Raw genomic sequence first — 12,400 nt, forward strand, 5'->3', positions numbered from 1 at the left:
TTTAAATTCAAGGATTATAAGAGAGGATTATAAAAAGGAATATAATGTATTGAGAAAGGTTAAGGGAACCCAAGTAATAAGATCCCGGGTGCGATTCCTCAAACGATCAACGGGAAAGAGAGTTAAGCGAACCGTAAAATAAATAAACGTCCAAGGGGCAAGCACATGCAAGTAACATGAGAAGGAAGCTTCTAATATAAGCTAAAACATGTGGTTAGAAGCAAGGTGACATCATCACACCACAAGAATGAGACATGTGGCAAAGTAGTGATGCAAGCAATGACATAAGCAAGTGAAAACAAGATATTTAGCCAATAATTAACCACAACCATGCATTCTTTGCACAAATATCAAGGCAAGACAAGCAAGCAAAATCTCTCCCCCATTTCTTTCTTCTTCCATTCGGCCTTTTCAAGAAATAAAGAAATAGATTTTCAAAACTCAAGTTCTAGGCCATGGAAAATTACAAGGTTTGTTTCCTTGGATCCTATATTTCATAACTTAGTTATACCATGAGTTTAAGATCAAGATTCCATGGTTTGCATAGCTAATCCACTCATCAAAGATGATGATGAATAGTAGTGAATAGTAACTTACTTTGATTTTCTTGATTTTCATGAAAGCTTAAGGTTGATTAAGCATAGATCAAGGTTCCTAGAGGCTTGTTAGTGACTACCCACTCTCCAAGGAAGGTATAAACTCTTGAACCCTTAGTTTTAAGTTTGGTTTGTTTGGATGATAATAGTGCTTAGATGAATGGGTTTAGTTTGATGTTGATGGATGTTGGATTGTTGTTGAATTGGTGATGATTTGGTGTAGTTTAAACTTTGGAAATCGTTAGGTTATAGCCGTCGTAATGCCCGATTTTCTATAAACTGTTTTGTGATTAACTGTTGGACCCGAACACCCACTTCTATAAACTAACCACTTCCATGCTTAGATAGGTTATGTTTCAAGCTTCGTTTTGATATGTGGTTTGCTTGAATCCGATGTACGGTTTAGGAGAAACGACTGTTTTACGTAACGGTGTTTCGCGAACGAACCTTTACCCCTCGCCTTACTTTGAAACCTTGGTTAAGGCCCTTAAATGACTAATTGGAGCATGAAACATTTATGTAGAGTGTGTTAGGCAGTTGATAAGACACTCGCGAAAGAATCGCCTTAAAACTCGTAATGGGTAAATTATTAAAAATGATGGAGCCGAGGGTACTCGAGCGATTTAAGTAAATCGTTAAGCGCAAAACGAGCGTTAGAGTCTGAGTCGGTTAGAGTATAGATTTACAAGTGACTTTGGTTTAATTCCAACTTACTTGTTGCTTATAGGTTACCAGACTCATCCCGAGCCATTCGTAACCCCCAGTCGCTCAGGCAAGTTTTCTACCCGATATACTGTTGTTGTGATGTAAATATATGTATATGCATTATCTTGTGATAGTGCATGATTGTTATTAGCAAATTTTGTGATATATTGGAGCATGCTGATATGGTATATATGCATGTCTGTTTCGTAATCTGGTTATCTATCTGTTGATTTCAATGCTTATAGTTGCATAATACCTATGCTAGAAATAAGCAAGTAGTTGCGTATACCCTTAGTATAGGGGATAAAAGGTGAACATATTTCTAAACCGGGAGTCGATGTTCCCGAGTATATTATATATATATATATATTTATATATATATGGATATAGTTTTTAAAACTATGGATCGAATAAGGTTTATTCGATACCTTTATTTTACTTAATTGAATATTAATTTGAGTATTCATTCGAGGGCTTATGACTCAGTTTATTTTATTATTTGAATATTATTTGAATATTCATTCGAGGGCTTATGACTCAGTTTATATTATTATTGAATATTACTTGGATATTCATTTGAGGATGTATGACTCCTTTATTTTATGAATATTATTTATAGTATTCATTCGAGGTATTATGACTCCGCTTATTACTTAATAATATTCTTTATTGTATTAAAGAATAAGGTGTCGATAATCAAACTTATTTTTGATTATTCAAATAAAGATATTACTTTCGTATAAGTATATCTTTGATTATTTGCTACTCGTTTCAAGTATAAGTTTTAATACTTCTACTTCAATTATTTTTATAAAGATTATTCTTTATGGGAATATTATTTAAATAATAATATTCAGATATTTTCTAATATATTGGGACTAATTTATTTTGTTAAATCAGCATCACTCCAAACATTCTTAAAAATGTTTTGCGAGTCTTCAAAATGATTTTTAAAAGTTAGAGCGGATCCCAAAACTCATTTTTATATTTAAGATCCTCCTTTCGAAGGGGATTTAAATACTCGCTCAAAACCTGAGGGATCCGGCTCTGTGGTGTGTTTTATATTCGCAACAAGGTTGCTGTCTTGATAAAAGAGTTTTTGATTACTTACCCAATACTCGGGAAGTAAAATTCTTGGAACAAGTTAATCCATTAACAGGCATCGCCTGAGAAATATCGGTGAGTTTTCCTTTCCAACTAGATACGACTTCTTGGTGGAGCCGTATCAACAAGTTTCTACTTGGGGAAAGGGGGGACGAGCTTTACGTTTCAGAGTCATGGATTTCATCTGAACTAGGAGTGGCGTAAGTGGTCGAGTAGCGCCGGCCCAGCCTTATTATATTGGCCCAAATGGCCTGGAAGTTCCGCTAAGGCGGTCCATTCCTTAGGAGTTCAGTGTTCGGTTGACAAGTAAATCCGACAGGTTCTCCTCTACATGTAGAAAATGGTGGGGTTGCACTACTACGACTGATCATCGTAAGTGGTCTTCCTGGCGCGGTAAACTCCCGTAATGAGTTCATCATCCAATTGGATATTTCTGCAACACTACCCAGAGCACTTCGATAGAAAGGCTACGGTTGGGCGATTGTTGAGTGTTGGCAGGGTCAAGTTTTCAAAATGATGTTTGCATCAAATGAAGTATCTCGTAACTTCATTTTATTTTGATGATATTTTAAAGATTTAATCTATTCAAATCTGGTCTTGTAGTCTCATCTATGTGATGAACTTTTGAACTAATTATAACTTGAACGGTGGTAGTTCAAGTAGTATTTAGAAAAGATATAAGTATATTGGAGTATCTTGTAACTTCATCTTTTAAACTTATATCTAGTAAATGATTATCATACGAATGACAAAGACTTTCAGAAAAACATTGAGACAAGGTTAGATATATGAGATCACCTTGCAACGATATTTTTTATACAGTTATACACTGGGACTTTGTGTATATTATGCATGGAAGAGGACTTCCAATATTTTGAAAAGTATATATGTATATATATATACTGAATATTTTGCGACTTCATCGCATTAAGATATCAACTTGGTTCATTTCTTTTGACCAAGACTTTCATGAGTACTAAGAGAAGGCTCATATACTATTAATCATTATACATATTATTTTGGTGGGCTTGCTGCTCACCCTTGCTTTCTTCTTTCATCACACAACATCAGATAGACAAGATGAACCGGACCAAGCTCCCGATTCGCAAGAGGTTAGGAGACGTTCCGCAGTTTTCTAGAAGCACTGATGTCGCCATAGCTGAGGTAGGAACTACCAATAGGCTAGGCTTTCAACTTTTGATGTATCAGATTATGTATATTTATGAATTATAATAATGGCAAAGAAATGTAAATTTATTCAGAAACCTGTTTAAGGTGTATTGGCATATAATTGTGGAATAAAATGACTTGTGGTTATTTTTGGATGTTCATCTATGAGACTATAACGTGTGGTGTGTGTGTTTATTGTGGGGTCACAGTACAGAGTAGTTGAGTAATTATTAAGATTGGGTGTTATTAAGGGAAATGGAACTCGTGACAACCCGGATCCCCGACCCCGGATTTGGGGGTGTTACAGAAATGGTATCAGAGCTAAGCGTTATAAACCTCAGAGATGATGGGACGTTAAGATAATAAGTTAACTAAGATAATAAGAACTCTTGCCAAGTTCATAGTCGGGCTACCTAACGTAGCACTGACAGTTAAAACCCTTATGGGAACCCTTATAAATATCGTGATAGGAGCGTAGTTCGTTATCGTATATGGTAGCGGGACTCCGAACCCTGAGGTTGAGGAGCAACATCGCGATGATATTTTATTACTAATTGGAGATCGGATTGTGGATCCGATAGAGTGTCCTATTGCAGGACCGGATGATGTTGATATTGAGGATTAGCGGTTGAGGATGTTGTCCTAGAAGGGATAGTTGTTGAGGAGGATCCCATGGAGGATCCTGACAGGATTGGATAAAGGACCACTGATGAATTGATGACCATGGTTTGGTCGACTACTAGAGGTAGGATTGGCCGGTCACTACCGGAGGTTCGTTCAAGTTGTAAAGATAGTAGCCCCTTTAACGCGGCTTACTCGTAAGACTGAGAAGTTCGAATGGACAGAGAAATGCGAGAACAACTTTCAAAAACTGAAGCAGAGGTTGGTGATGGCCCCTATGCTGGCGTTGCCGGATGGAAAAGGAGATTTTGTGAAGTGTAGTGACGCTTCGCACAAGGGCTTAGGGTGCGTGCTTATGCAGCACGGTAAGGTAATCGCGTACATGTCAAGACAATTAAGGTAGTATGAAATTCGATATCCCCGCTCATGAGCTTAGGCTCGTGGCAATAGTTTACCCTAAAGATTGGAGGCACTACTTGTATGGAGAGAAGTGCGAGAATTACCTAAGCCATAAGTGCTCTAGTACATTTTTACGTAGAAAGAGCTCAACATACGCCAGAGGAGGCGGTTAGAGCTAATCAAGAATTATGATTGGGAGATTCTTTATCATTCGGGGAAAGCCAATATGGTGGCTGATGCCCTTAGTAAAAAGGAGAGACTCAAGATGATAATGTCTTTTGGAGAGTTTATAAGAGATTTTGAGAAAATGGAAATAGTAGTGAAGGTAACCGGAGCCGGTACCGAAAAGCTGTTTGAGATAGCAATACAGCCCGAATTATTGGAAAAGAACATATTGTGCCAGTAAAAGTGATGAATGAAGGCAGAGAGCCAACAAATAGATATGAGATTAATACCGAGAGAGATGATAAGGGAATAATGAGGTATTCCCATAGAATTTGGGTTCCAAATGTTTAAGAGCTTAAAGATGAAATCTTAGATGAAAGCTAGTTTGAGGAATAAGAGTTAGAGCAAACCCTGAACGTGATAGTCAGGGAGGTTGCCACCAAGACAAAAGGAACCCATAACATGATGAAGTGGAAAATGAGGATTTTAAATTAAAAGATGACCCCAATTATGGGGAGTAGGATGAAACATTTCATACTAAGGAAACAGAAAGTCGAGTAAGGAAAGGAGACCCGAGACGGTACTCCTATACGGCAATTCATGGACCTGTCTAGACAGAACTTAGACTATTATCCCCAACCACCACCTTGAGGAAACAATGTGGTGTAAAATTCTTTCAGGACCTCTAAGTCGCTAAGCTCTCAGAGTTCCAAGGAACAAGCTGACCCAGTCGAGGCAAGACCCTGGCTAAAGGAAATAGAGGAATCATTTGAGATTCTAAATGATTGATGAACCACAAAAGACTGTTTTGTCACTTACCCTCCTAAGAGAGAGACCGCCCGCTGGTGAAAGACCAAGAAAGGCACGGAGCCAGAGGTTAGAATAAACTGATTTAAGTTCAGTCAATTGTTTTCGGGAAAGTAATTCCCAAAGATAAGGAGATAGTGTAAAAGCTTTGGAGCTAGAACAAAGGCAGACGAGTATGATAAATTATGAATCTAAGTTGTAAAAGTTGTCAAGATTCGTTCTGAGGACACGAATCCAGAATGACGGGATGTTTGAAATCAATGTTTATGTTGTGTTGGTCCATGAAATAACGATAAGAGAAAGGAAAATAAAAAGAAACTGAAGTGGAAAGGAATATAAAGGCAATAGAGTTTGAGGAATGATAAAGGAATTGGGTATGAGGAAACCCTAAAGACTCGTAGCAATAGAAATAGAAAAAGTATATAATCATCAGGATGGGGGTGATTCACCATGAGTTAAAATTGCTGGGTGAAGGCATAAGAGATACATATATTTTATCCCCTGTAAGTTGGGAGGATTTGAGGAAAACTTGAGATAGTTCGAAGGTTAAATATGAGACGCGGATAGACTGAGGAGACAAGGAAGTAAGAAATTAGGAAAATTGGATGAAGGAAGTGACCTTCAAGAATGTGAAGTGTAAGACCGGTGGCTTGATACCCAGAAAGGGAGACGCCAGGTATGAGAGATATCCCAACATTGAGGTGACTGTTGAGAAACAATAAAAGTAAATAAGGAATTATTAAGAAGAAGTTCACGTTGAACACGACCAATATCTTCCAGAACATCCTTGTTATCGTTACCAAATTAGGCAAGACAAGCGGATAACCGTTGTTATCTTTTGGAGGCCATATGGATTGACCTCAATATGAATAAGGATGCTATTATGAAGTTAGGTATAGACTATCGAGGTGGGAATGATGAATATGATAATCTATCAGGGATATATGACTTTATTTATCCATGGAAGGATGCTTGTACCTTTTTAAAGGTGGAATTAAGGATAGAACATCGGTAACTTAAAACGAATCCTAGGGGAATGCCTAAAGGTTGGCATTTCACCCTTAATAGGGATAGTATGAGTTTTGACAGTATGAATTGGAAAGGATTAAGGTAATAACACCCTTTAAGAATCAATGGAGAAATTTTTTCAGAAGTATATAGACAATGATTCTGGTATTAATAAATGGTATCTTGATATGCCCTGTATCTAGGGAATACAGGAGGAACGATTCAAGGATAACCTTAGAGGTTTTACAAGGAGAAAGGTAATATTCAAAATTCTCAAGAATAGAAATGTTGATAAAGGAAATATGACGTAATTATAATGATGCCAAGTGAGGCACGTGTTAAACCACGAGAAGGTATGGATCGAACCAGTAATGGTCGAAATTATTCAGGGAAATTAGGACTTAAGATAAAAGATGTTCTAAGTATGATTAAAAGTCAGTCGTGACAGTGATTAACCTCTAAAGACTGAGGCAATAACTTATGGAAAAATGGTGATTTTTTTTTTACTCATCAGATTTTAAGGAAAACATCTTCACTCAAGCAGTGATCGGAAATAAGGTAGAAAATTTATTGGGAGGTGGTTAAAATGACATTGACTGTAAGGAAATTTTACTATCAGGAAAGGCCAAAGAGGTGGCCGACACTTTAAAGGTAAGTGGATAATTATAGGCGCGTGTGCCAAAAGAATACAGTGATGATGGTTAAAACTGTGAAGGTTGTATTATGGTTTGGAAGATTGACATTCCTTCTGATGACTGTGCAATACCCAACCGTAATAGTAGTTGGTAAAGGTTTAATTCGTGTAATCACCATGAACGGGCTATCTATCTTAGAAGGTCCTATCTTGAGAATAATCCAGGACCATGTTTCAAAAAAGGACTAAACAAACCTTTGAGTTAAGTCTTCTATTGAAGGCATATGATTACGAATGGTATTAACCTACTATCGTTGCTTTGATGGAAACTCTTCTGCAATTTTATTTGCTTCATGTCATGTATGCATGTCATGATCAGGAGTGTTCTTCATGAATCATGAATGGTGATTATGTTACCTCCTTAGAAGAATTCGATACGATATGTATGGACTCCGTATAGTTAGCTATTAAGACTTCAAGGAAAATGAATGACTATAGTAGGTCAGTGGTGGACCATAGTAAGGCAGCAATGATTCTGCGAGTAATGAGCTGTTTACAACCGTGAGAGTTGTATTGGAATGGTTGTTGAGATTGAGTACCACTAATCGGGTCGTGGTAGTGTATAAGTTATCATTGATAGACTAATTAAGTAGAGTGTCTACCTATTGAATATTTATTCTTTCTTATCAATAGAGAGTCGTATTATAATACGAGGAAGGTTGCGGTGCAAGCATAGAATTCTAGTAACGATGATGTCTAGAATGAGATCCCAGATTCGATTTTCGATGTCGAGGGAGTTTTAAAGGTGATTGTGTATAAGCTCGAGGAAGAGTGTGGGTCCATAGAATGATGGACGGGATAGCGAAAATATTTAGGCATGGGAAATACGAGGCTATAATGCTTAATGTTGATTTATATACGTATATGATTTGTTCTCCTATGACAAACCTCTATAGTTCAGAGGTAGGTTCCAAGCCAGATATTTTGTGGCAGTATATTTTTTTCATATATACAATTCTCTTCAATTCGTTCTTTTCTCTTCTTTTCATTTCATGTAAGCTGAGAAGAACAACCCTTCCAGAAAGGGGAGGTATTGCCGAATGACTATCTATCTGTGTGATAGAAGCCTAGTAGGATACCAGCTATTGTTTAATTGCTTGTCAAGTACTAAAGGCTGGCCACCTTCTGTACTAACAATGCGATATAACAAGTGTTCATGATCATAGTGATCTCTCAATAAATTCTTTTACTTCTATATGAAGGATCAAGCTTTCGAAAATAGAAACAGCTGAAAAAGGAGTAATAAAGTTGTGGTAGTATTCGAAATGGAAACACATTCGTGATACTAAGGTTGGCATGGTTATTAAAAGGTTATAGAACGCTAACGAGCAAAAGTATAACCAGTATAATATTAGGAACGGAAGGTAGTAGTGATTACGAACTGGAAAAGAATGGGTATTGAGAAGCAAAAGCTCTAATGTTAAAGCTATAATGAGAGTCTGTGCAATAGACTTGAAAGAATTTGGAATGATCACTTAACACGGATTGAGTTTTCTTACGACAATAGATCGTATGTCAGGTATCGAGATGTCGTCTTATGAGATCCTTGAGGGAAGATAACGTCGATCTCCCTTATGTTAGAATGAAGTTGTAGAGCGCAAGATGCTCAGACCAGCAGTGGTCCAAAGGACCAAGGATTTAATAGATTTAATCAGAGGACGGCTGGTAGTAGCCCAAGATGGACATAAGAAGTATGTTGATTTGACACGAAAGGACAAAGAATAGGAAGTAGGGGACCTAGTGTTGTTATAGGTATTCCCTTGGAAAGGAAGGACGAGGTTCGGAAAGAAAGGGAAGCTAAGTCCACGAATTATTGGACCCTTGGATATATTAAGACATATTGGGAAGATAGCATATGAGCTAGCCCTACCCCCGAATATGTAGCAAGTTCATAACGTGTTCCACGTATCAATGTTAAGAAAATGTAATTCGGATGCTAGATAAATAGGGGCATATGAGTTCATAGACATGCAACCAGACGTAACCTATATGGAGCAACCAGGAAGGGTTATAGATCGAAAAGGGACAAGTGCTTAGGAGAAGGGTTATCAAACTAGTCAGAGTTTGGTGGTAGAACCACAATGTGGGAAAATTTACTCGAGAGTTAGAAAGTGCAATGCTAAGAGAGTATCCCTATTCATTTTCTATTTGATTCCGGGACGGAATCCTTTTAAGGAGGGGAGACTGTAATAACCCCAATTTTTGGAAATTTTTGAAACCCTTATGAATAGTGTTTTTGCTGAATGAGAAAACTTTTCATGCCACACTATGTAGGGGTTCTGTTATGGATATTCTAAGATCGTATTAGTATTCCATAAAGTAAATAAGTGTATGTAAAGATCGTCAGAATCCAATTCCGAACACTTTGATTTTTCTCGAAAATCCACCAGATACCGAAAGAATTGAGTATAAGGTAACATGATTAAAGGGATTTAAATTCAAGGATTATAAGAGAGGATTATAAAAAGGAATATAATGTATTGAGAAAGGTTAAGGGAACCCAAGTAATAAGATCCCGGGTAGCGATTCCTCAAACGATCAACGAGGAAAGAGAGTTAAGCGAACCGTAAAATAAATAAACGTCCAAGGGGCAAGCACATGCAAGTAACATGAGAAGGAAGCTTCTAATATAAGCTAAAACATGTGGTTAGAAGCAAGGTGACATCATCACACCACAAGAATGAGACATGTGGCAAAGTAGTGATGCAAGCAATGACATAAGCAAGTGAAAACAAGATATTTAGCCAATAATTAACCACAACCATGCATTCTTTGCACAAATATCAAGGCAAGACAAGCAAGCAAAATCTCTCCCCCATTTCTTTCTTCTTCCATTCGGCCTTTTCAAGAAATAAAGAAATAGATTTTCGAAAACTCAAGTTCTAGGCCATGGAAAATTACAAGGTTTGTTTCCTTGGATCCTATATTTCATAACTTAGTTATACCATGAGTTTAAGATCAAGATTCCATGGTTTGCATAGCTAATCCACTCATCAAAGATGATGATGAATAGTAGTGAATAGTAACTTACTTTGATTTTCTTGATTTTCATGAAAGCTTAAGGTTGATTAAGCATAGATCAAGGTTCCTAGAGGCTTGTTAGTGACTACCCACTCTCCAAGGAAGGTATAAACTCTTGAACCCTTAGTTTTAAGTTTGGTTTGTTTGGATGATAATAGTGCTTAGATGAATGGGTTTAGTTTGATGTTGATGGATGTTGGATTGTTGTTGAATTGGTGATGATTTGGTGTAGTTTAAACTTTGGAAATCGTTAGGTTATAGCCGTCGTAATGCCCGATTTTCTATAAACTGTTTTGTGATTAACTGTTGGACCCGAACACCCACTTCTATAAACTAACCACTTCCATGCTTAGATAGGTTATGTTTCAAGCTTCGTTTTGATATGTGGTTTGCTTGAATCCGATGTACGGTTTAGGAGAAACGACCTGTTTTACGTAACGGTGTTTCGCGAACGAACCTTTACCCCTCGCCTTACTTTGAAACCTTGGTTAAGGCCCTTAAATGACTAATTGGAGCATGAAACATTTATGTAGAGTGTGTTAGGCAGTTGATAAGACACTCGCGAAAGAATCGCCTTAAAACTCGTAATGGGTAAATTATTAAAAATGATGGAGCCGAGGGTACTCGAGCGACTTAAGTAAATCGTTAAGCGCAAAACGAGCGTTAGAGTCTGAGTCGGTTAGAGTATAGATTTACAAGTGACTTTGGTTTAATTCCAACTTACTTGTTGCTTATAGGTTACCAGACTCATCCCGAGCCATTCGTAACCCCCAGTCGCTCAGGCAAGTTTTCTACCCGATATACTGTTGTTGTGATGTAAATATATGTATATGCATTATCTTGTGATAGTGCATGATTGTTATTAGCAAATTTTGCTGATATATTGGAGCATGCTGATATGGTATATATGCATGTATGTTTCGTAATCTGGTTATCTATCTGTTGATTTCAATGCTTATAGTTGCATAATACCTATGCTAGAAATAAGCAAGTAGTTGCGTATACCCTTAGTATAGGGGATAAAAGGTGAACATATTTCTAAACCGGGAGTCGATGTTCCCGAGTATATTATATATATATATATATATATATATATATATATGGATATAGTTTTTAAAACTATTGATCGAATAAGGTTATTCGATACCTTTATTTTACTTAATTGAATATTAATTTGAGCTATTCATTCGAGGGCTTATGACTCAGTTTATTTTATTATTTGAATATTATTTGAATATTCATTCGAGGGCTTATGACTCAGTTTATATTATTATTGAATATTACTTGGATATTCATTTGAGGATGTATGACTCCTTTATTTTATGAATATTATTTATAGTATTCATTCGAGGTATTATGACTCCGCTTATTACTTAATAATATTCTTTATTGTATTAAAGAATAAGGTGTCGATAATCAAACTTATTTTTGATTATTCAAATAAAGATATTACTTTCGTATAAGTATATCTTTGATTATTTGCTACTCGTTTCAAGTATAAGTTTTAATACTTCTACTTCAATTATTTTTATAAAGATTATTCTTTATGGGAATATTATTTAAATAATAATATTCAGATATTTTCTAATATATTGGGACAGATTTATTTTGTTAAATCAGCATCACTCCAAACATTCTTAAAAATGTTTTGCGAGTCTTCAAAATGATTTTTAAAAGTTAGAGCGGATCCCAAAACTCATTTTTATATTTAAGATCCTCCTTTCGAAGGGGATTTAAATACTCGCTCAAAACCTGAGGGATCCGGCTCTGTGGTGTGTTTGAACGGTGGTAGTTCAAGTAGTATTTAGAAAAGATATAAGTATATTGGAGTATCTTGTAACTTCATCTTTTAAACTTATATCTAGTAAATGATTATCTTACGAATGACAAAGACTTTCAGAAAAACATTGAGACAAGATTAGATATATGAGATCACCTTGCAACGATATTTTTTATACAGTTATACACTGGGACTTTGTGTATATTATGCATGGAAGAGGACTTCCAATATTTTGAAAAGTATATATGTATATATATATACTGAATATTTTGCGACTTCATCGCATTAAGATATCAACTTGGTTCATTTCTTTTGACCAAGACTTTCATG

This window comes from Apium graveolens, chromosome 8 (assembly GCF_009905375.1).
Source record: "Apium graveolens cultivar Ventura chromosome 8, ASM990537v1, whole genome shotgun sequence".
Lineage (NCBI taxonomy): Eukaryota > Viridiplantae > Streptophyta > Magnoliopsida > Apiales > Apiaceae > Apium > Apium graveolens.